This window comes from Lithobates pipiens, unplaced genomic scaffold (genome assembly GCF_037356315.1).
Source record: "Lithobates pipiens isolate NorthernLeopardFrog02 unplaced genomic scaffold, aLitPip1_a1.2 Scaffold_27, whole genome shotgun sequence".
Taxonomy (NCBI): domain Eukaryota; kingdom Metazoa; phylum Chordata; class Amphibia; order Anura; family Ranidae; genus Lithobates; species Lithobates pipiens.
Genome location: NW_027507788.1, coordinates 55,099,416 through 55,125,652, shown reverse-complemented (window position 1 = coordinate 55,125,652; position 26,237 = coordinate 55,099,416). Strand labels below are relative to the sequence as shown.

Sequence of the window (26,237 nt, the reverse complement as noted above, 5' to 3'; positions counted from 1 at the left end):
GCTTGTATGATCCCCCAAATGTAAATTTGTGAGGATCCAATAATTCCGGTAAGCCTTCAATTTGCCTGGTGACGGGAACTTCACGAGATTAATGCACGGATTTTTTTGAAAGGAGGTGCAATATATTTCCTACACACTTGTGGATTATACAAAGAAACCATACACAAAGGATTTTGTGTTTTTCTATTGGGACTTTGTTTTTCCCCCTTTTCTTTTCCCTTATTTTGTTTCTTGGACTTTTTGGTAAAATATTTTTGAGTCACTTATGTATATATGCAATTAATACTCACGTAATAATTTATGTGTCATGAGCACTACTTTATAGTGGAATTTTTTCATTGTAACTGTATAATTTTACACTTATAAGTAAGGGTTAAGGATATTTGGCACATTTGTGAGTTGAGCCATGGCTCTCCTCCTCCTCCAGGTCCTCCTCCTCCTCCTCCAGGTCATCCACCTCCTGCCACACCTTCAACACCAGAGCCACAGCCTGGAAGGAAGCCTGGAAGGAAGACCAGAGAGTGATGGCCTGGGTTCAGTCTGGTCTGACAAAAGATTCAGGCTGTTGTATGACCACAGCCTGGGGACAGATATGTCATCTGCTGCTATTCCTGATCTCTTGTAGTCCTGGACCAGATTGTGCTCACTATTATATGGACTCCTCAGGCCACAGATTTTGACTGTAAAATAATAGGTGTGTGCCTTGGGGTACAAAGGCTTTGCAAATTTTAGCAGCTTCTCCAGCGTTTATTTTGTTATGACCCAGAATAAATGGCTATTTCTTTTTCACAAATACTTAGCTATGTGTTTTACTTAAAAAAGGACAGTTTGTTTGTGAGTAGGCAGGTACATTTTTAAAATACAAGGTCAAATTAACAAGGGACACCAACCAACCTCCTTGAGGTAAAAAAAGTGCAAGATAATAATGGTGTTGTGGTAACTTGACACACAAAACAAGAAACAATATTTTTTTTGATGCATAAACGTTTTATTGAAAATATTTTGGGTACAGAATAAGAGATTTGGGGATGAGGGGTACAAAAGCAAAACAAAATACAAATTTGAGCTACTTCAGCTTATGTTCGCATATCCAATAAGAGTCTCCTATGTTAAAAGTAGACAAAAAACAGCAAATACATAAGGAACAAAACATTATAGAAAAAAACCATACCAGTGCAGTTAAATCACATTAGACATGCTTTATAGGGTGCCTAACCTCCTAGGGAGAGCACCAAAGGTGTTGTCTAATTGTTTAATTGTGTGAGTCGTGCTTAGTCATTATGCAAATTTCTTCCTCAGAAAGCAGGCTTTATGATGATGGCCCTTATACGTTATATTGGTGTGCTTCAAGTGCTTCCAACGGGACTGGATCCTATAGGGGTTGGGGGGAGAATAAAAAAAAAGGGGGGTGAGAAGGGGGGGAAGATAGAGTGCACTACTTGAGCAGAAAGTGGGCGGGTAGGGGGAGGGGGTGGACAAGAAACAATATTATGCAGAGCACTAGAAAAAATCTGATCTTGATAAAAAAAAAGGATTACAGAGATCTGACGAAAATAAGAAATAATATTTAATATATTATTTATGAGATCACGAGAAATTATAAAGAAAGAAGTTTGTGAGAACTCTGTGTGAATATGAGCAGCAAAACAACTAAATTCTTATAGCATTCTAAAGAAGAAGAGAATGCGCTGCATTAAAAGAATTCAAAATTTGCAGCATGACGAATGTGCTATGTCCATTATGAATGCTAGTTTTACCAGACCGAGCGCTTCCACCTTGTAATTTATTCTGAGCATGCATGGCAATTTGTGCTTCGGAATTGTGTACACACAATCGGAATTTACACAAACAAATTTTGTTGCCGGACAATTTTTGAACCAGATCTCAAATTTTGTGCGTCGGAAATTCAATGGAAACTGTCCGATGGAGCCTACACACGGTCAGAATTTCCAACAACAAGCTCCAATCGCACATTTTACATCGGAAAATCCGACCATGTGTGTCCTATGCTGGGATCACCATTGAGGTATTTGTAAATTGCTATCATGTCCCCTCTCAAGTGTCACTTCTCCAGGGAGAATATGTTTAATGTGATGGCAGGAGTTGATCTAAAGCCTATACACATAATCAGAAATTCTGCCAGCAAAAGTTGGATGTGAGCTTTTGGTTAGAAATTCTGACAGTGTGTAGGCTCCATCGAACTTTTGCTGGCAGAATTCCAGCCCACAAAAGACTGAAAGCAGGTTCTCTATTTTTCGGTCAAAAAAGTTCAGGTTGGAAAGTCCGATCGTCTGTACAAATTCAGACGTGCAAAATTCCTACGCATGCTCGGAAACAATTTAAGGCATGCTCAGAAGCATTGAGCTTATTTTTCTCCGCTCGTTGTAGTGTTGTACGTCACTGTGTTCTTGATGGTTGAAATTTCAGAGAACTTTTGTGAGACTGTGTGTATGCAAGCCAAGCTTGAGCGGAATTCTGCCGGAAAAACCATCCAAGTTTTTTCTGACGGAAAATCCGCTCGTGGGTATGGGGCATTAGAAAGGAGTTGAGTTTGGGAGAGTGTTGGGATTCATAGGAGGTGGTGTGACAGGAAGGACCCAAGGGATGACTATATGGAGAACCACGGCAGATAGTGTGTTGTAGTGTTATAGTTAACACAAGTGAAAACATCTTACTTCACAATAACATGCAACCTTGTCCCTTAACATACACTTACATTTTAACTCCAGACTGGGCACCCTACCCCCAACCCATTGATTTACTCCTTGGGGCAGGCTTTGATGTGCTGAGCTCACAGTAAGTGGGATGAATGACATTAGGCTTCATTAGGCTCAGAAAACATGTGGCCCTTGAAGGTAGACTGGTGAGTCCCCAAGGAACAGAGCCAGAGGTGAGGCTGAGTGTTGTGGCAAGAGCATGCTGATAAGAACAGAAAGTTGAGTAACAGAAAGATGATGTTGGAAAATACGATCATTCGGAACGTGATGATGTTCGTTATGATGATGAGGCTAGTAGCCAATAGCTTTGGTCTCGCAATTTGATCTGAGCATGCGTGGCACTTTGTCCGATCGAAATTCTCTACAAACGATCAGTAAAAGTCCAATTGGATTTTTTTGTCGGAAAATTTGAGATCCTGCTCTCAAATTTTTTCCGTCTGAATTTATGATGGAAAAAGTCTGATAGAGCCCACACACGATTGGATTTTCCGACAACATAATCTGAACGGTCCTTTTCCGTCGGAAAATCCGACCATGTGTACAGGGCATAAGATATTCCCTTTTGTGATGGTACAAGTGTCACCTTGAAAGGTCACTACATTGCCTTGTTTTGTGATTCTTCACTGACAAAAGATTCAAGACCAGGGACATTTTTCATGGGTATTTTTCTGGTGACACTCTTGGAAAAAAGACAGTAAAGAAAGCTGTCTCCTGATTCCATTAATTTTCCATTAGCAATATTGATTTTTTTTTGGTTTAATCTGGTCAGGGTGAATAAAGAAATTTCAGCCATTTGTCATGAGACTCATATCAACAAGGTGTGACAAAACGCATAGGGAGGAGCGACATTCTGACGTCACCGCAATACACGGAAGTCCCGGAACCACGGCAGTTATAGAGAGCCGGTCAGCTTTACCTTTTTACTCTGCTTTGATGCACACATTCTGCAAAGTTTTATTTAAATGTAAGTGCAATACCTGTTACATTTTTATATAATAAATACCATACTGTTTTACGCTATGGAAGCTTCTATATTATTTTTTGGGAAACATCTGCCACTAACCTCCTGATTGGGCTAGTGTAAGCCCTTGTAAACACGATCGGAGATTCCGAAGACCAAATCCGTCAGAGTTATTCCGACGGATTCATTCCGGACCCGGTCCGGAAGTGATGTTGCATACACATGGTCGGACCAAGTTGTCTGAATTTGCGGTTACCAAGAACGCGGTGACGTAAGCCGTGTACGGCGGGACTAGAAAAGGGAAGTTCAGCACCACGTCTGGCACCCTTTGGGCTCCTTCTTCTGATCTCGTGTTAGTAGAAGTTTGGTGAGAGACGATTCACGCTTTTCAGATTAGTGATTCAGATCGCTACTGCTCTTTGGTTTGTGCTTGTGTGTGCATATCTGATAATCAGTGCATGCAGTCAGTAAGTATTTGTTTCTCATTGTGGACTATATCTTGGTATAGTACGCTTTGAAAGGCATTTCTTATTGTCTGCTTGCTTCTGCTATTCAGGTCGTTCTTTCAGGCCTTGCTGTTTATCGGTGCTTTCTGTTGTCCGTTCTGACGAGAAACCATGTTTTTGAAACCATGTTTCGTCTACGTACTCGTCGTAGAGTTTGTGCTGTGCAGTGGCTTCTTGTTGGGGTTGTTACTTTGACACAAGCCCGGTCCATGAACAGGGAGGGGAGGCGTTTGTGGACCAAGAATTGGTTGCGCCAGCGTGACCAGTTCTCGCACATGCCTTTGCTTCGTGAGATCCTGGAGAATAATCCTGATGATTTCAGGAATTATCTCCGGATGACGGACCCCGTTTTTCCCCGTCTGCTGGCTTTGCTGACCCCTTATATCACCAGGCAGGATACCTGCATGCGACAAGCCATCACTCCGGAGCAGAGGCTCATCGCCAGGTTGCGCTACTTGGCAACAGGGAGAAGCCTTCAGGACCTCAAGTTCTCCACAGGCATCTCCCCCCAGGCTCTGGGGATCGTTATTCCAGAGGCCTGTTCTGCCATCATTCAGGTCCTGCAGAAGGACTATATGAAGGTAAGTTTGCTCCTTTAACATCACATTCTATGTATTTCATGATTGCCAAAGTCTTGCATTTCTTTCCTCATTCCCTAATTACCATCATTGCAATATGCTATAATTCATATGCTCTGCCCCTTTGTCCTCAGGCATATTTGCCTCACTAACTTCTCCACCATGCTCTTCTTGGCCCATAAAACTATAGTCTAGTCACATACCAATGTCTTTTGTCAGCTCCATAGTATAGCTTTACCCTAAACACCCCTTATAATGTCTACAAATGTGATGTGTGTGCTTCAATTCATGCAGAGTGACTTTTTCAAATTTTTGGGGTTGTGCCAAACTCATTAGGAACCCCCCCCCCCCCCCAACTGCTAGCTCAGCTGATAGCAATCCTCTCTCTGATGACTTTACCAAACCCAATACACACTATACCTACCTTTTTGATGATCACATTTATGGATGAATTCACCTAAGCATGTAGTGCAAGGGCCTGCCTCAATGCTTTCAAGTGCTATTTTTATTTTGTTTTATTTACCTATTAATTATCTTGATATGTAATAGCAGAATGTCAAAATGTGCTTCCATTTTGGTTTCTTTTTGGTATTATAACACTTCTTACCTGTCCGGTGGGCTGCCAATAGTGTAACTAAGGAGGGGCTTTCCAAAGTATTACACATTATTTAGGCATTCAGCTCTCAATCAAGTGGAAAGGGTTACCTGTCCAAAACATCCCCCCCCTCATTTTTAGCAAGGGCTCATCAGGTGGGGGAGGGATGGGGGTGATGATGACTCTCATAGGGGGACCTTATACTTTAAATACTCAGTTCCCAAAATGTTATACTAATTTTGACAAAAAATTTTGGTGTCTAATCTGCTTGCAATGTTGATTTGTCAAATTACTAATTTTGGTTCTTGTTTCACTCCACAGTGTCCTTCAACGCCACAGGAATGGCAGACTGTTGCCTCCCACTTTGCCAGTCGTTGGGACTTTCCCAATTGTGGAGGAGCAATAGATGGGAAGCACGTCCGCATCGTCCCACCACCCAGCTCGGGGTCCTACTATTTTAACTACAAGGGGTTTAATAGTATCGTGATTTTGGCGGTGGTGTCTGCGACATATGAGTTTTTGTATGTGGACGTGGGGCAAAATGGACGGATGTCGGATGGTGGAGTCTTCGCACGGACGGAGTTCTACTGGCGTCTCCAGAGTGCCAGTCTGGGCTTGCCACCCCCAGAGGAGAATCAGGAAGGACTCCCGTTCATCTTTGTCGCGGATGCGGCCTTTCCCGATGAGGACCCTCACCCCAGACCAGAGGATTTTTAATTTCCACCTGTCCAGAGCCCGAAGAGTGGTGGAGAACACTTTTGGTATACTGGCCAGCCGGTTCCGACTTTTTCTTACGCCTATTCACATAGCGGAATACAAACTGAATCACACAGTGCTGGCGTGCTGTGTTCTGCACAATTTTCTTTAAAAAGTTTCTGCGAACTATGCGGTCTCAGTTGGCCAACAAGAAGCAGACTTGCTGGAAAATGAAGATAACCTAACGGGCCTTGAACCTGCTCATCCTGGCTTGCCCCCCCAAAGCTCCCGTGAGGTTAGATCACAATACATGGACTACTTTGTGGGTAGGGGGGCCATTGATATGCCAGACAATGTCTGAGAGGCATTTTCAAAATACATTTTTCTTTGAAACTCCTTCATGTACTGCTTGGCTTGATTTAAGGTGTCTCCTATATATATATTTATGTTTTTTCAAGTTGTGCCTTTTTCAACAACAGTGCAAACCCAAGTTCTAAGCGGGATGAGGGGACAGTCTCTTCTTCAGATAAGCTTATTATGTTGTGGGTCTGCTACACACACACCTTGTTTTTGGTAACTAATGTATGTAGTGCATTACTGACCACAATCGTGCTCATTTTCAGCACCATGGCAGGAAAATGGCATGATTGTACAAATTTACACCTCACTGTGGGTGTTTTTTTACTAAAGGCACATCCACTATGCACTACAAGTGCACTGCAAAAGTACACCTGAAACTGCACTTGGAGTGCAAAGTGGAGTTGCCTTTAGTAAATAACACCCATTCTCAGCACAAACTCAAATTTTACTCCAAATACATGTTTGGCGCAATGAAAAAGGAAGGCACACATTGTTGAGAATTAAACTTTTTAATCCAAGCACATTCACATGTGCATTTAGAAATGGTTTTTACAACAAAACAAGAAATTGAGTGTATCAAAAACAGATTTTCAGCTAATTTTTGTTTACTTGGTGTTTTTGTGTAAACAGGCATGTATCAAAGTGTAACATACATAACACAGGAACTTACAAAGTTCAACTTTGAAAAGTGAAGACAATAACAGACATGAGTATGTACAAACTGGACTGATATTGCCTTCATCACATGGGGTGTCACCCTTGGAAAATCCAAATTTGGAAGATGCACACAGTGTGTCAACATGTGCTATCTCCCATCATGGGGGATCAATGTACATGCTTTGGGGCTGCAAACCCTTCATCTCAGCCACTTTACACAAAACACGTACATTGATCCCCCATGATGGGAGATAGTACATGTTTACACACTGTGCATCTTCCAAATTTCCAAATTTGTAATTTCGATAAATACAAAAGTTGTGTTTTAAAATAGCAAAACTAAAACCCTATCTATTTTTTTCTGTTTCACACTCTCCCCAAAACATCAATGATGTTCTTCATTTTATTTTTAACATCATTGATGTTTTGCTGTATATTTTCCAAATCCCGATTGCACCCTATTATCTCCCCAATCAGGATCTGATTTCACTGGTAAAATGGGAATCTTCTTCCACATCACCTACAAAACAAAGCAAAAAAACACACCATGTAATAAAAATATGGTGACATACATTGATGAGCTTACCGGAAGCTGTGTTCTCTGACACTCACCTGTTGTGGTGACAATTTGCCCAACCTCAACGATATCTCCTCCCTCCTGCTCCTCTGTTTCTGGCTTTCGAAGTTGCCCTTCTTTGGGAGGGGTGTGGTCCCTGGTGTCCTCATACTCGCCGAGTCTTCTCTCCCCTATGAGAATGTAAAAATAAAAAAATTAGCACACAGAGGGCAGAAATAGGAATATGAAACATTGCTTGGAAGTGTTGTACAATTGTGTTTTTTGGCCAAGTTCCAAGGTGAGAACATTATTGGGGACACTTTGTTAAGCTGGAATACTTCCCTGCAGAACGATGTTTCTTACGAACGAATGAAACCATGAACTTGAAAGTGGCCATTTTAAAATGCACAACATGAAATCAAAGCACATGGAGCAGTATGCAAGCAAGAATAATCATATGAACACACGACAACTACTTACTTTTTTTTGGGGAAAGGAGTTTTGTGGCGAGAAAATTTAATAGATGGGGCACCTCATCCCTAGTTGCAAATAAAGGATGTAGATGTAGGGAGAGTGGGATTATTACGGTGCCAATTTAAACATAAAATTATATCATAAGATTGCCAATGTCTCAAATAGTTAGATATTATACATAGAGATTTTTTTTTACAACAAAGCTTTATTGAAAAAACAAATTTTTTAGATTAAAATATTCTGTATAATAACAGACGTTTTTTACAAAGAATACCACAATACAAGGATAAAAATTCAATCCACTCAGTTTAAATTGCTGGTCAAGAGAGTCCCAACATGTTTCGCCATAACCATGGCTTCTTCAGGGGAATCAGTTCTTTGACCCAAGGGAGAATGAATAGCAACTAAGGATAACAATGAACAATACATAGTTATTTGCATAAAAGAATACAAGATAACATACCGCCCAATTTCCCCACCGGAGTAGTCTATACAAATGAATTAAAACAAAAAACTTCACTAAAAATTAGCTGTTCCAATTAAACTACAATTAAATACCTACCCCTGGCTCATCCACAGGCCCACAGTTGATGGAGCCTTCCCACAAAAGGGAGAAGGGAATGGAACAACCAAGCCTTTGGTCCCACCTATAGTAACTGCAGGGGGCAGAGAGGAGGCCAATCAATATAAATTGTACATAAAGAATCAAAGAAGAAAATCTATAATGGCAGCTACGGCATGCAAAGGAGATATATATCTCATATACATACCGATTAAAAATATATATAAAGAATTCGTATCAGGGACGCTGAGAATATTAGAACACATTTATAGTGAGGAGGACATGGTGTTAGAATAACCTAAATGCAAATAAAGTAAGGCTGCGTACATACGCGGGGACTGTTCGTTCAACTTTGTCCGCTGAACAGTGTTTCGGCGGACAGTCCGCTCGTGTGTGGGCTTTCAGCGGACAGTTTCAGTGGACAGTCTGCTGAACAAAGTTTTTCGGAAATTCCGAAAAACTGTCCGCTGAAACTTTGTTTCAGCGAACAGTCCCCTCGTGTGTAGGCTTGTTCGTCAAACTAAGTTCCGCGCATGCTCAGAAAGGATTTACACGCCGAAGTTTGCATTGCAGTGTATAGGACGTCGTTTTCTAATCCCGTCGTACGTGCCGTTCACGTCATCGTGCACGGTTTCAGCGGACTGTTCGTTCGTCGTGTGTGGGCAAGTCCGTCCATGCTAATTTTGAGCGGACTGTCCGCTGAAACTGTTTGACGGACAAAGTTGAGCGAACAGTCCCCGCGTGTGTACGCGGCCTAAGACAAAAAGAATTATAAAGAGAGTAATTCCCAAGAGAGGGAAAAAAAAGGGGGGGGAGGAAAAGGGCTTCATAAATATGCTCACCCAAAGCGTAACCTAAGGATGTCTAGAGGTCTTCACCAATCAAAGACAATGGTTGGCATTCAGCAGCTGAGCCCAACCAAGACAGGGCTGAATAGCAAGCAATCTTGCCCAACAATGTAGTCCCTAAAAAGGAGCAAAGAAGGAGACATACATGTATGCAAACTGGATGTAAAAAACGCTAAGACGAAGGCTAGACTGGTGTGGAACACAATCAGCCAAATCGTGCAACTAACCTTGTCTGCCTGTGCGATAGACATCAGCTTCCCCGAAGAGCCAGCAACCAGCCAGTCTTATATACCCCCCACCCTGTGGGCACTAATGCTCGAACGTCATCAGTGTGCGGCATCAACATCAGACCACGCATGCGCCGAGCGTGCATGCCAACAGAGAGCGGACAGAGCACTCTCCGCATAGGAGCCAGCCCAACACAGTATGCCTACAATCCCCAGAATGCCTAGCGGCTAACAAGGCATCAGCATAGTGATGCAAATGACGCGGATTGTCAGAGGTGACTCGAACGGGCATAATTAGATAGTATATTCCGGAATATAGTACCAGATGGGGGACAAAAAGGTAGGACAGATAGCAAGGGAAGTGCACCGAGGCCGAGAGTGTTATAACGGGCGCTGTTTCCACAACACAGAGCCTGGGGCGTCCATACAGGCACAGTCCCAGTATCCTCGTTTGGAAAGTCCGGCGGACAGTCCTGCGGGAAGTCCGCCGGACTAAGTCTGCCGGATAGTCGGCTACGTGTGTATAAGTGCATAAGTCACTACGTTCATAATTGTTGGCCAACATTTGTGTGACCGTGTGTATGCAAGACAAGTTGGAGCCAACATCTTTCGGAATAAAATCTACGGTTTTGTTGTTGGAAAGTCCGATCATGTGTACTGGGCATTAGAATATCAATGAAGTTCAAACGTACAAAAATAAAAACTGAAAGTCAATATACAAAAATCCCATGAAGAGATATGTGTTGAAAATGAAGATCAAACACCCATCACCAAAAGCTAAGATGGGATGCTTACCAGAAAGCCAGCGACCCCCCTTCCTCAGCAAGGTCAACACTGCTTGGGCGGATTATTATCCACAAGGGAAAACCGGATATCCTCTCATGTAACTACAGATCATGTATATCGGAAGGTCCCCAGTAAGCAACGTCAAATGCCCATGAATGAAACTCGATGCCAGAGTATGTAGGAAACATGAAACTCCACACAGTGTGATGCTGTATCAACTTGTGAGTTATTAAAGTAATGCACTTACATTGAAACCATAAAATTCAGGCATGTAGGTATATCCAAAGTGGATATCAGTTTCCTAATTATCAGTGAAGTCCCAAAAGTGCCCACCAGTGCTGCCCATCAGTGCTCATCAGTGCCCATCAGTGCTGCCAATCAGTGTCCATCAGTGCCTCCTCAAAAGTGTCACCTATCAGTGCTGCCCATCAGTCCCGTCTACCAGTGCCGCTTATCAGTGCCCATCGGTGCCATCTATCAGTACCACCTATCAGTGCTCTTCAGTGCTGCCTTTAACCACTTGAGACCCGCGCTATAGCCGAATAACGGGTGCAGCGCGGATCTCCTTTGCCGGGACTATGTCTATTGACGTAGTCCCATGCACGAGCGGCCTGCGTGCCCCCTGAGGGGCGCGCTCTGTGATCGGCGAGTCTACGAGACTCGTCTGATCCCCGATCCGTGCAAGGGGTCGATCCCGACCCCTTATCACGTGATCAGCTGTCAGCCAATGATATAACAGAGCCGGTAATCGGCTATTATTCCTCCTCACGCTGACAGCGCGAAGGAGAAAAAAAAAGCCGATCACCGGCGGCCGTGATTGGGACATCAGTCCCGATCACGGCCAGCCCTGCCAGTGCCCACCTGCCCCCTGCCAGTGCCCACCTGCCCCCTGATTTGCCACATGAATAAAAAATGTGCCCCCCCTGTCAGTGCCACCCAGCAGTGCCCATAGTGCCACACAGCAGTGCCCACAGTGCCACCCAGCAGTGCCCACAGTGCCACCCAGCAGTGCCACCCAGCAGTGCCCACAATCTGCCTCAAAGGTGCTGCACCCCAGTGCCACATATCCGTGCCCAGCAGTGCCGCCCATCAGTGCCCATCAGTGCCCAGCAGTGCCACCTATCAGAGCCACCTATCAGTGCCCATCAGTCCCATCTATCAGTGGTACCTATCAGTGCCCCTTAGTGCCACCCATCCGTGCCACCCATCTGTGCCATCTTATCTGTGCCTGTCTGTGCCCATCGGTGCCGCCTTATCTGTGCCTATTAGTGCCGCCTTAACTATGCCTATCAGTGCCCACCAGTGCAGCCTATCAGTGCCCACCAGTGCAGCCTATCAGTGCCGCCTCATCAGCGCACTTCAATGAAGGAGAAAAATGACCTGTTTGCAAAATTTTATAACAAACTATTAAACATGATTTTTTTTGTTTTTTGCATCTTTTTTTGTTTGTTTAGCAAAAAATAAAACTCCCAGCTGTGATTAAATACCACCAAAAGAAAGCTCTATTTGTGGGAAAAAAATGATAAAAATTTCATTTGGGTACAGTGTTGTATGCCCGCGCAATTGTCATTCAAAGTGCATCAGCGCTGAAAGCTGAAAATTGGTCTGGGCCTGAGGGGGGTTTAAGTGACCAGTAAGTGGTTAAGTACCCATCAGTGCCACCTATGAGTGTCCATCAGTACATTTTCATTTGCGCACATTACCTTTTTGGTCTTTTTTCGTTTGTTTGACAAAAAATAAAAAACTTAGTGGTGATTAAATACCACCAAAAAAGCGCTATTTGTGTGAAAAAATTATTTTCATATGGGTACAGTGTAGCATGGCTAAAAGTTGGCCTTGGCAGGAAAGGGGTAAACGTGCCCAGTAGGCAAGTGGTTAAACATCTAAAGTTTGGTCTGAGCCTGTGTTTGGACTGAACCTTGTTTTCATCCCTAGTTACAATCCACGTAGAAGTCTAAATAGTATATTCCAGGCATGGATATAATTAAAGCTGATTTTTTTTTTTCAAGCAGTGGCTTAAATGAAAAAAAAAAAAAAAAAAAAAAAAACTCAGATTCCCATATCCACACGTGATGTGGATGCAGCAATCTCCCCTGCTGCACTATTGTATTCTGACAGTGGGGACTCCCCTCCATCAGAATACACTGATCAGCCTTGCAGCCATTGGCTGCAGCTGCTGATTGAATGCTGGTTTTCTAGCAGAATCTTTCAACAGAAGCTGGTCTAACAACTAGGGATGGGAGAACGGTTTGGCTCGAGCATAAGTTTGGGCCGAACTTTGGTTGTTCGGATGTGGTCAGACTTTACCTACAAAGTGCCACCTTTATTAAATAAAAGAACTTTCCTGTGGTTGGGAAACGTCATAATCATGAAATCTGATGGGTTTTCCCAGCAATATTAGTCCCAACGCTGCTAACAGTGCATGTGAATAACAGGGTTCCAAACAGAGACACCTCCATCTATAAACAGCTAATGGGAGGGGTCTTATTAGCAAGTTTTCCAGTTTCCAGATTTTTCTCCCTGCTTTTGTTTTTCAGTGATCTGTGGTAAGGATGTCAACACCAATCTCATTATACAGGAAAAAAAGGAGTGCCCCCCAAAGGTCGGAGATTCCGAATTGATGTTTTATTAAATGATCAATAAAAGAAAAGCCAACACATTGTGGGGGCTATAATACTCCCTCTTCAAAAGGGCTACAATAAAAGCAAGAATATATAAAAATTAACACAAATCCAGCATCTGTGTCTACCTTTGGATAAGTGGGTACCAGTAATAGGAACCTATGCAACAAAGGTGATCTTGGCATTTTTTATAGAAGAGTAGCATTACCCTACTATAGATAAGCACTTTTTTTTCCACCCCCCAATTGGGATGAGCCGAACACCCCCCCCATTTGGTTCGCACCAGAACTTGCCAACAGGCAAAAAATGTGTGCGAAACATGTGAGCACCGCAAACACCATTAAACTCTATGGGACACGAACATGAAAAATCAAAAGTGCTAATTTTAAGGGCTTATATGCATGTTATTTCCATAAAAATTGTTTGGTGACCCGGGTCCTGGTCACATATAACAATGCAAACATTTTTTTAAAACTGACATTTTTTCAGGAACAGTGATTTTAATAATGTTTAAAGTGAAACAATAAAAATAAAATATTCCTTTAACCACTTGAGATCCGCGCTATAGCCAAATGACGGCTACAGCGCGGATCTCCTTTTCCGGGACTACGTCTATTGACGTAGTCCCGTGCATGAGCGGCCTACGCGCCCCCTGAGGGGCGCATGCGGCGCGCTCTGTGATCGGCGAGTCCATGAGACTGACAGCGCTGACAGCGCAAGGAGAAAAAAAAAAAGCCGATCACCGGCGGCCGTGATCGGGACATCAGTCCCGATCACGGCCAGCCCTGCTGGTGCCCACCTGCCCCCTGCCAGTGCCCACCTGCCCCATGCAGTGCCAAATGTATTAAAAGTAAGTGTCCCCCGTCAGTGCCACCCAGCAGTGCCCACAGTGCCACCCACAGTGCCACCCACAGTGCCCACAATCTGCCTCAAAGGTGCTGCACCCCAGTGCCACAACCGTGCCCATCAGTGTCATCTACCAGTGCCCAGCAGTGCCGCCCATCAGTGCCCAGCAGTGCCACCTATCAGAGCCACCTATCAGTGCCACCTATCAGTGCCCATCAGTCCCATCTATCAGTGGTACCTATCAGTGCCCATCCGTGCCACCCATCTGTGCCGCCTTATCTGTGCCTATTAGTGCCGCCTTAACTATGCCTATCAGTGCCCACCAGTGCAGCCTATCAGTGCCCACCAGTGCAGCCCATCAGTGCCCACCAATGCAGCCCATCAGGGCCCACCAATGCAGCCCATCAGGGCCCACCAATGCAGCCCATCAGGGCCCACCAATGCAGCCCATCAGGGCCGCCTAATCAGCGCACTTCAATGAAGGAGAAAAATTACCCATTTGCAAAGTTTTATAACAAATTATTATACATGATTTTTTTTTTTTTTGCATCTTTTTTTGTTTGTTTAGCAAAAAATAAAACTCCGAGCTGTAACTAAATACCACCAAAAGAAAGCTCTATTTGTGGGAAAAAAATGATAAAAATTTCATTTGGGTACAGTGTTGTATGCCCGCGCAATTGTCATTCAAAGTGCATCAGCGCTGAAAGCTGAAAATTGATCTGGGACTGAGGGGGGTTTAAGTGCCCAGTAAGCAAGTGGTTAAATATCTACCTGGGGGTGTCCTTAGTTTTCCTGTAAAGCAGCGCATCTTTCCCATGTTTAGAACAGTACTACAGCAAAATTACATTTCTAAAGGAAAAAATGTAATCAAAAACTGCTCATGGACATAATATATTGTTGGGTCCCTGCAATATACATAAAAAATAATTGAAAATAACCACATCCCCCCCCCCCCCCCCCAGTCCATTACCAGGCCCTTTGGGTATGGTATGAATATAAAGGAGGACCCAACACCAATTTTTTTTTTTTATTGCGCAGGGTCACCCCAAAATCCATACCAGGCCCTTATCCGAGCATACAACCTGGCAGGCCACAGGAAAAGGGGGGGTGAGACATCAAGCCCCCTCTAGAACCGTACCAGGCCACATGTTGATGGGGCAAGGGCCTCTTCCCCACAACCCTTGCCCGATGGTTGTGGGGGTCTGCGGTCTACTGTCAGTAAAAATGACAGTAGACAGTTTGGGACAATTCCTTTATTAAAAAATAAAAATAAATGTCTGCCACATCCATTCATCTTCGATCACAACGAAAAAAAATGTAAAAAAACGCTGACCAAAGCCTTTTTGTTTTGACAGCTGTTATATAGCTGAGAGCGGGGCCGCCCTGTGCCGTAAATGGGAGACCCCGCCCCCTCTGACATTATGTGATGTCACATGATGTCAGAAGGGGGCAAGTTACGCGCTTACATCACCAGGTGGAGTTTTCACGTTTTTTCCCCAGAAGTATGCTCCAGGCATGTGCCGGATGCTAAGTCAACTGGCAGTCAAGCTTCTCTTCCGCATAACAGCCTATATGAATAAACTGTGGCATCATTTTCAGTGCTATTATCGGTATGTACAATAGTTGCAATGTACCTGTTCCAATGTTACTTCTTTTCAGCCGTAGGAGTCCCAAGCATATCTAGGAGGGTGCGATTAAAGTGCCCTGGCTGAGGATACCCTTCAAGGTGGTAGGGAGTGGTTCTTGACTTCTGAACATCAAACAGGTCTAACAGTCGTTTAATGAGTCTATTCTCAAAGTCTCTCCCCTGGTCAGAGTGAATACGCTGAGGTAGGCAGTAGTGGACGAAGAACTCCTCTACCAGAATTATGGCCACCGTAGGTGCTAGTTGGTCTTCAAATGGGAATGCCTGGGCATACCGGGTGAAGTGGTCGGTCACCACCAGAACATTTCCCTGTCCACTTGAGTCAGGCTCCAGACACAGAAAGCCAATACACACTAATTCCAGTGGTCCTTGACTTTGAAGATGACCCACTGGTGCAACTCTGTGGAGCAAAATCTTCCTCTGTATACACCGTATGCAGGAGTGACAATATCCTTCAACTTCAACCCGCATACAGAGCCAATAGAACTGGTCTCGCACCAGTTTAAATGCCCTCTCAGGCCCTAAGTGGCCGTGATTGTCATGCAAGGCAGTCAGCATGGTCTCTCTATACATCCTCAGCAAGAATAGCTGCCACTTATCTTCAGGGTCATCTTTGGTAGACCACCCCATTGCGTAACTGCAGTTGATTCCATTCATTGAATACAACTCGTGCTCCTGTTGGAGAGTCAGTTAGCAGTAGATTTCATTGTTAAACTACAGAAGGGATCTGCTATCTGGTCCATTCTTAAGTCCCTATCTGAAAGCTTAGGTAGGCCGTTATCCCTAACCTGGGACAAATCACAGTAGTATTTGGGGATACCTTCCACTGAGACTCTGATGGTTTCTGCCCCAGTTGTTCCTCTGGCCTGATGTTCCGCTCCCTGACACAAGGCTTGTATCCCTTCTGGAGTCAGTTGTGTCCACTCTTCAGAGGAAATCCCCAAGTCATAGGGTCTCCTTGACAGGGCATCAGTATCTCTGTTCCCAGGGGCTGTATTTTAGGCTGAAGCAGAACCCCGATAGGGCAGCCAACCACCTGTTTTGCTGTGGTGAGTATGTACATGAGTGGGTAGTTGTCAGTCTTGACAAGTCTGCACCATATAAGTAGTCTTTCAAATTGTCCACCACTGCCCACTTCAGAGCCCAGAATTCCAACTTGTGAGTAAGATAGTTTTTCTAAGTAGGTGCAAGACTTTGGCTCACATAAGTAACAGGATGCAGGTGTCTGTTGTGCTCCTGATACAGTACCCTGCCCAGCCCATCTCGACTGGCATCAACATGCAACTCATATGGCTTGGCATAGGCCATCATAGGCAGGAATAGGAGCCATTGTTAGACCTCACTTCAGCTGCCGAAAGGCTTGCTCACACGGGTCAGTCCACTGTTCTTGGATTGACTCCAGAGGCTTCCTGGGCCCTCCATATTGTTTGACTAGCTTTGTTAGGTCTGGGTCATCATCCTCATTCTTCAGTAATTCATTAAGGGGACGGGCTATTATAGTAAATCTCTCAAGGAATCTCTTGAAGTATGAGCAAAACCCCAGGAATGACCTAAGCTCAGTTACATTGGTAGGCCTTGGCCAGGAAGTGACAGCTTCCAACTTCTCTGTGTCAGTAGCCACTCCTTCAGCAGACAACATGACCAAGGTAATTAACTGGAGGCTGGTAAAACTGACATTTTTCCAGGGACAGCTTCAATCCCTCATCATAGAGCCTTCTCAGAACCTTCTCTAGATGCTCTTCATGTTCTTTGAGAGTTTTACCGAAGATGATGATATCCTCCAGATACATCAACACCTCAACTAAGTTAATGTCCAGTACTGTCTTCTCCATCAGTCTATGGAACATTGCTGGGGCACCAGACAGACCTTGAGGCATCCTATTAACCTCAAAGAACCCTACTGGGGTGATAAAAGTTGTCTTTTCCCTGTGCTCAGGGTGCATAGGGATTTGATAATACCCACTCTTCAGGTCCAGCATGCTGAACCACTTCACCCCTGATAGTCTCTGCAGGGTATATTCTATCCTTGGGGGGCGTGGCTTGACGCTGATCCGAGATGGCCGCTTGATCCCTGAGCTCCCGTCCACGAGACCCTGCTACATCAGCGAAGGCAAGTAATAACCGACCCTATACCTCTGAACTGAGCTTCCTAGCAACCCAGCATGTCAGCGGCTAGACCCCGCTCCCCCCCGGAGCACGAAGCCCCTCCGCCCAGACAAATCCCGGAGATCTTCCGGTCGCGGCCTAGGAGCAGCTCCCGAGCCGCGGCCTCGAGTAAGTCACGCTCGCACAGCAGGAGCCCGCTGCGCGCTAGGCCCGATGCAAGCCCCCGTGATCAGCTTGCAATCAGCATTGACGATCTGCGCAGTGTAGCAGCCGACATAAAACATACCCTATCCGCAGCAATCTCTGATTTGAGGGCTGACATCCACTCAATGTCTCTCAGGGTAGACGAAATGGAAGCTGTGCAGACCCGCCATGATGCCTCCTTATGCCAGGTGCAACAGCTTACTGAATCCCACGCTATACACTTGAGGGACATCAATAGGCATTTGGAAGACCTCGACAACAGAGGGAGACGCCGAAACCTGAGGGTGAGAGGCATACCCGAGTCCTTAGACCCCAATCTGCTGTCCCAAAGAGTCACCCACATTTTTAATGACCTCTTGGAAAGACCCTCAGATACCCCAGTAGCATTTGAGCGTATTCATAGAGCCCTGCGCCCCAGAGGTCGAGATACTGATCCCCCAAGGGATGTCGTATGCTGCATGGTTGACTTTCCTTTAAAAGAGGACATTTTACGTAAAGCAAGAGAAAGGAACCAGATTAACCACAGAGGAGTCAGCATCAAAATTTTCCAGGATCTCTCCAACATAACCCTGCAGCGCAGGCGGGAACTCCGACCACTACTGGAAATACTGAGAAACAGAGCCATCCCGTACCGTTGGAAATACCCTTTTTGCCTTTCTGTCTCTCACCAGGGCCGGGTAGAAAATCTGCGAGTCCCGGAAGATCTAGACCACTTTTGTACCGCACTTGATCTTCCCTCCGTTGATCTCCCCGACTGGTACAGCGACTTCAGATTGCCTACTCTCCGCAGGGTGACCTCTATGGAGGGGGTGGACGAAGCCGGCAACTATGCCATAGGGAGACGCCGCAGACCTGAACACCGACCTCCTCCTCCTCACTCTCCCCCAAGGGGTGCTTCACCGCCAAGAAACGGTAGCCCCACGGCTTCACCTGCCCACCGCAGACCCCGCCGCAGTTGAGGGAGATCAGACACCCGCCTCCGTTTGTTGATCGCTATCTTCGGTTCGTAATGTTGAACTTGACCGTCACCTGAGCCTGCATTCACAACCCATCTGACTTCTACACCCAGAGAATACCTTGCCCCCTTACCGAGAACTTTCACTTGGCGACCACCTTCTGGATGCCTCCACCTGTCCACGGATCCCCATTCCCAGACCAGGACCTACCCACATCACCCTTCCTTGCAGAGTCAAAACCTGTCCTCTTCGCTGGGCAGTCCCCGATTTGAACACAGACGCCCCCGATTTGTCCTTCAACGTTTGTGCTGCTGCCTGAACACCTGGAACCACACCTGCCTTTCTCCCGGATGTTTCTGCTTCAAGGCCGTCAAGACTTCCACTATACTGCTGCGAGGCCTCCTGCTCACGACAGCCTTGAAGTGCCTCTTGAGACTATCGTAAGCCCTTCCCTCATCAGACTTTGGCCTACCACTACGCTGTGCCCATCTCTACTCGTCTCAGGTGGACGTAACCGTGGAACTCTCTCCTCCTTTATGGTATTGCTAACACTCACTTCCTTACTTCATTCTCCTTCCTCTCCTTTTCTTCCTCTCTCCTCTTACCCTCTTTCAATACTTCTCTGCCCTTCTTAGTACCTAGACTGAAATGTGCCTGCATGATGATGATATGAATCGTACTACGTGGGTACTCCCACTGAGTCGGGAGTGAGGTACTGTGTAGTTCTAGATCTTTAACCCTATTGCCCTGTAATTGCTACATTGTCGCTCAGTTTCCTAGTCGTTACCCTTCCAGCGACATGACCGACTTCTTGAGGCTTCTCCTCGATGCCTGAGGATCTTACGCTGCACCCCAGTTTACTAATTTGGGGTCCCTGCGCACAAATTGATAGAGACCTCCGGTACTTGTTGGGCCTTACATAATATGATTTATACCCCCCAAAGAATTGTTCACCATCCCTAAGATTTAACCAAGCCCTCACCCCCGACTCTTTATACTCGGCCTTCTCTCTTAAAGATCTCGGATTTTTGTTACATATGGCACGGGTGTAGTTGTTACCGCATTTGCCCTTACATGACCATCCGTATTTGCCTGGTGTCGGTCCTACTTGTCCATGTATTATGTTATGTTATGTTGTTCAGATTTTATGTTTATGATAGTTGTCAAGTCATCATTTATTCACTAGAAGCTAGACCTGCGCATCTATTTTGTCTCCCGCTCTGGTATTCCCCCCCGAAATACAACTCAGAAACCCCAACCTAATTCTCCCTTTGAACTGTTAATTATTGGCCACTTCTCCAGCAAATCCCGCACGAGCCCCTATCCCTACCTCATTGGACTTTCTTGACCTACTGCTCCCACTTATCTCCTCCTCCCCATCTTTCACTGACCTCTGGCCTTATCACCTGCCCCTGACCCTCGGGTTTCGCTGACCGGAAAATGGCGTATTCACACCCTATAGTCCTCTCTCTTCCATATAAGATCCCCATGTGGGGTCCCTCTATTGCTGATCTCTAGTCCCCAATTCACCCTCACATTAACCAATTGCCGACCTTCAGCCTCCTTAGGTCTCTCAGTGACGGAGACCTCCCACCTCTCGAGTGACCTCGTCCGCCACCCCCAAACAACGGACGCTGGTAGTCAGAGTTGACCCAGCCGGTGCTGCTCTCGGAGTTCCGAGGGGTTGACAGGTTCAACCCTTCCACCGGCTTCGCATCCCCCGTACCCCACCCAAGTTCACTCACTCCCTATCACCCCCCTTCTATCCTCTGATCCCCCCTCTCTCCCCTCCCCTCCTCCTCTCCCTTCCCCCTCCTACTTTTTTTTTCTTTTACTTTCATTTCTTTTATTGTTTTTCTCTTCTCCCTGTCCTTTTTCTCCGTCTTTCTCTCTCTCTCTCCCCCTCCCCTGAGACCCCCCTCCCGGAAACTATCTAGCTAAACTTACCTTGCTCACAATGGTACCACCTCTACGGAACGAGACTAAACATATGTCTCTGAAGCTTGTCTCCTTTAACGCCAAAGGCCTAAACATCCCAGAGAAGCGCCACCAGACGCTATCGTTAATGCAAAAACTAAAGGCAGATGTGGTCCTCCTTCAAGAGACCCACTTCAGTGCTAAATCTACCCCCAGACTAACCAACCGTGCCTTCCCTGTAGAGTATCACGCGACATGCCCCTCTGCGAAGTGTAAAGGTGTTTCCATACTTCTCTCCAAAAACTTTGAATTTCAACTTTCAGATACCCTAGCAGATGACGATGGGAGGTTCCTCTTCATTAAAGGCTCTTTTAAAAATAGAATGTTCACTTTTGCAAATATATATAGCCCCAACTCCTCCCAAGTACCCTTCTTTCGGAAAGTAGTGCGCAAACTACAATCTTTCTCGGAAGGAATGCTAATCCTCGGTGGCGATTTTAACGCCCCCTTGGATCCTTTAATGGATACCTCCTCAGGGTCCTCCAGCATGACATTCCGTGCCCTTAAACAAATCAAGAAAAGTCTCCAGGAGTTATTACTCCATGACACGTGGCGATCTCTATTTGCCAAAGACAAGGATTTCACTTTTTTCTCTGTCCCACACAATAGGTATTCCCGCATTGACTACCTCATGGCTTCCCAACATAATCTGCACCATTTGACCAATGCCTCAATCGAACCTATGACGATCTCGGATCATCACCCCATCACAGCCCTTTTCACTTTCCCTGAAAAACTTGTCCGGTCCACCATCTGGAGGTTAGATGCTAGCATTCTCACAGACGAACTCAGAGCTAATGAAATTCGTGACTGTCTAACCAATTATTTCGTAGAAAATGACACGCCTGGGATCTCCCCCCTTACCCAGTGGGAGGCACATAAATGTGTAATAAGAGGGAAATTTATCTCCCTAGCTGCTGCCCTCAAGAAAGAAAGAGCTGCCACCCTAACGGGACTGTTTGCCAAGCTTAGGTCCCTTGAAACTCAACACAAGAGAACTCTTGCGTTGGACACGCATACTGAATTAACGAACGTCCGCACCCAGATCCAAGATATCTTGGGATATCAGACGAGAAAGAAATTCGCCCTATCCCAGAAGCTCTTCTACGAGCATGGGAACAAGTCAGGCCATCTTTTGGCCCAAGCCCTGAAATCTAAAGCAGCTAAGAGAACGATCCATCATATACACTCCCCCACCGGTTCGGTCCTCGAAACCAACACAGATATAGCTTCGGAGTTCGAACGCTACTACACCTCCCTCTACAACCTCAACCCGCAAACTCCAGACCCTCACAAACGACTTGGAGATATCCGGATGTATCTCTCTAAGCTCCCTCTCAAGACTATCCCCCAAGACACCCTCCAAGCCCTGGAAGCCCCTATCTCTTCAACAGAATGGTCACAAGCCGTAAAGCAACTGAAACCTGGTAAGAGTCCTGGCCCTGATGGGCTGACCTCAGCATATTATAAATTATTTGCGGAGACACTCCAAACGCCCTTCCTGAAGGCCTTCAATTCTACTCCCATCTCGAAATCTCTTCCCGGCAGCATTTTAGAAGCCCACATTACAGTTATTCCCAAACCAGATAAGGACCTCACACTCACTAGTAGCTATAGGCCGATCTCCCTTCTCAATGTAGACGTGAAAATATTTGCAAAAATTCTCGCTAATAGATTCCTCCCTTTCCTCCCGGCCCTTATATCCCCCGATCAAGTCGGTTTCGTCCCCGGGCGAGAGGCAAGGGATAACACCCTGAAATCCATCAATATCCACCATTTGATTACGCAGACTAAACAGAAAGCTTTCTTCCTATCCCTGGATGCTGAGAAGGCGTTTGACAGGGTGGCCTGGGACTACATGGAAGCAGTCCTCACCTCCTTGGGACTCGGCCCTCGCATGACCAATATGATTATGTCCCTCTACTCCACACCGACAGCACGAGTCAGGGTCAACGGCACTCTGTCAAACGCCTTCTCCATCCGAAATGGAACGAGGCAGGGATGCCCCCTTTCCCCGATCCTCTTTATCCTTACGCTAGAACCTCTCCTCCAGACCCTCACCTTGAATAATGACATCAAAGGCGTCCACACTCCACTGAAAGAGTTTAAATACGCGGCCTTTGCCGATGACATTTTAATGTTTCTCACGGAGCCCATCACCACCATTCCAATCGTCCTTTCAGAATTTAGTAAATTTAAGGAGGTATCTAATCTTAAGATAAACTTCTCTAAGTCGTACGCTCTTAATATTTCCCTCCCAGAAACCGTCCAGACACAATGCGAATCGAATTTCCAGATACGCTGGAAACCTGATTCTATTACTTACCTAGGCACCCAAATACCACGGAAGCTATCGGACCTTTACGTGACAAACCACCTCCCCATCCTACATAAATTGACGACGGATCTCGAGAGATGGAACAAACAGATCCTATCTTGGTTTGGTAGGATCGCAGTTCTCAAGATGAACGTTCTACCCCGCCTACTATATATCCTCCAAACCTTACCCATACAGGTCCCCCAATCTTTCTTCACGTCCTACAATAGCATTTGTTCTAGATTTGTATGGGGACACCGGAAACCCAGAATCTCAATTAAAACCCTTTCTCGCCCGAAACATCTAGGAGGCTTGGGCTTCCCAGATATACTTAACTACTACAGAGCGGTCCACCTGACCAGGATTGTAGATTGGAATGTCCAGGACCCCTATAAGGAATGGGTTCCGTTGGAAGCATTTTTTTCATCTATACCACTAGCCTCTCTACCCTGGATAAGACCTGCCCACACCCCTGCCTCGGTCGCCCTCCACCCATTAATACACCCCACTCTAAAATGCTTTCAGCAAATTTGCCTTCGAACGAAAATCTCCTCAATCCCCGGGCCCTTATCTCCGATCAAGTGCAATCCAGACTTCCCTCCCGGCCTGTCTCCCGACTATCTGTCGGAACACTGGCCACAAGATAGGTTACGTGCCTACCATCTGTACAAGAGAGGTCAACTAGTCTCCGCCCCGATTCTTGCCAGCACCGTAGATAGACCACCAATTCCATCTTGGACTTACCTTTTAATTGCATTTTTTCTGCAATCCTTAAACAGGGACTCCCAATGCTCCAGACCTCTATCCCCTTTTGAACAACTGTGTACCCAAACAACCCCCCAAAGACATGTCATAGCCCTCACCCACAGCTTGCTTTGGGATGGGGAACAACCCGGGTCCACCTTGGCTTGCAAGCGCTGGGAGGAAGATCTTTCCCTATCCATAACTGACGAACAATGGAGCACCATCTTCCAGATTATCCACAGAGGCTCCACCAATGTTAGCGCCCAAGAGAATAATTACAAGATCCAATCGAGGTGGTACCGCACCCCCTCTCTCATACATAAATTCACCCCTAACACCACCGACATCTGCTGGAGATGCCTCCTAGAAAAGGGTACACCGCTGCATATTTGGTGGTCCTGTAACCTCCTTCAGGACTACTGGAGAGAAGTATGTCGAATCACCTCCCAAATTACCACTTACAACATCGAACCCTCCCCGTCCCAATGCCTTCTCCACCTTTCACCTTTATCTAGACGAGCCTACCATGGTTCCCTGGCGATGCATATGCTCAATGCGGCCAAACAATGTATCCCGATCCACTGGGGGTCGCCCAGAGTCCCCTCCATTAAAGAATGGTTTACCAGAATCAACAAAACAGCCGAAATGGAAGAATTGATCCATATTTCCAAGGACACCCCCTCGAAATTTGGCACGAAATGGGCCTGTTGGAAGCACTTTCAGACCACCACTGCCTACGCAGAAGTGTACAACTAATGACATCAGGTCCATAGTCTCACGACCTGGGCCTTACAGAGCCTAACCTATCTTCCTACCATCGAGCTTTATGGTACAGTCTCTGAAAGAAGGATGTAAATTCAAGCTACATATCCATTACTCCACTTCCGGGGGGGGGTCATAGGGAAGGGGGACTTCCCCCCTTTCACGTGATCCCCTTCTTGCCTTCTTCCCCCCACCCCCCCTTCCCTCTTCCTCCCCTTTCCCTCTCCCTCTCTATATCTCTCTTTCCTCTACCCTCGTCTCTCCTCCCCCCCTGCCCCATCCCCCCATTCCATTCTGCTACCTAACCACCTCATTGCAGACGTTCACACCTGCGATCTCTTACGAATACCACATACCTCCAACCACGAGTCACTTTCCCTACTCTAGGTAGACCCCTTTAGGGCTCTCCCTAGCGATATCTCATAACACGCTCTGACCCCTTGTCCCCGCGAAGATTGACCCACCTTACATTGCTATTGGCCCCTTGTCCTTCCTTTGAATTGGCCCCTTTATAAGCCTAGGGGCAACTTTTCATTAAGTATTACGATTTGGACCACTTCTGATGATTTGCAACCCACCAGTACTCCGCACATGCACCCAATCGGCTTCGTTTTACACACAGTTCTGGTCCTGTACATTGCGAGATATTCCCGTGTTGTGAATATTTTATTACTATGTAACTAGGCCGATTTTGTATCCTACCTGTTGTTGGAAATGCCTGTTCGTCTGTATTTCTTGATCTATTTTTCAAATAAAATGTGTTTAAAAAAAAAAAAAAAAAAAAAAAAAAAATATTCTATCCTTGGAGTGGTGTACTGATCAGGGATGGTCCTCCTGTTGAGCATCCAATATTCTATGCACAGCCTCAGGGACCCATTTTTCTTCCGCACCACCACTATGGGGGAGGCATAAGGGCTCCTAGACTCCCTTATGCCTGATCTCTTCAATTCTGCCACCTGCTCACGTAAATCTTCTAGTTCCCCCAAGGGGATCCGTCTGACTCTTTCCCTGAATGGCTTGTTTTCCTTAAGGCCAATCCGGTGCTGGGCACTTTTTGTACACCCGATATCAAACGAATTTTTTTCAAGAATATATCCTGCCATCGCAAGAGCTGGGCTTTGACCTTTTCTTTCCACTCAGGTGATAGTGTGGTATTTTGTGGGTAAATTTGCTCTATGGAGATTCCATCTCTCCCTTCTCCAAATCAGACGGTGAGACTGGGGTGGCTGGATTTACTTGGCCTAATAGTATTCGGGCTTGTAGTTTCAACGGCGAAGCTAAAACATTCTGGATGCTGACTGGGATCTTCCCATGACTGCAGAGCCTTAATTTATATGACTTTTGTGATATTTAAATTGAAATTGAAACCAGGCAGATTATGTTTTGTGGAATTTAAGGTTTTAGCGAGCCTCCGTAAGTTCCGCTGCTGATTGTTTCCACAAGGAGAGTTTATGGATCGTCTCTAGTTGGACTATTTTGGAAGACAATTTGGTATTTTGTTCTGAGTTTCATTTGTGCTGGGCCCCTATTTTAATT

At 45.7% G+C, this 26,237-nt stretch overlaps 1 long non-coding RNA gene across 1 annotated transcript in view; it reads right to left on the bottom strand.

Moving 5' to 3' along the window:
- Window positions 1-7,422: 7,422 nt before the first annotated feature.
- LOC143933182 (uncharacterized) overlaps window positions 7,423-26,237 on the bottom strand; it is a 42,364-nt gene continuing 23,549 nt past the window's right edge. The window contains exons 2-3 of the long non-coding RNA XR_013263029.1: window positions 7,683-7,817; window positions 7,423-7,590 (exon numbers count right to left, since the gene is read on the bottom strand). This is a non-coding gene — a long non-coding RNA (uncharacterized LOC143933182). The remainder of the gene's footprint in view (window positions 7,591-7,682; window positions 7,818-26,237) is intronic.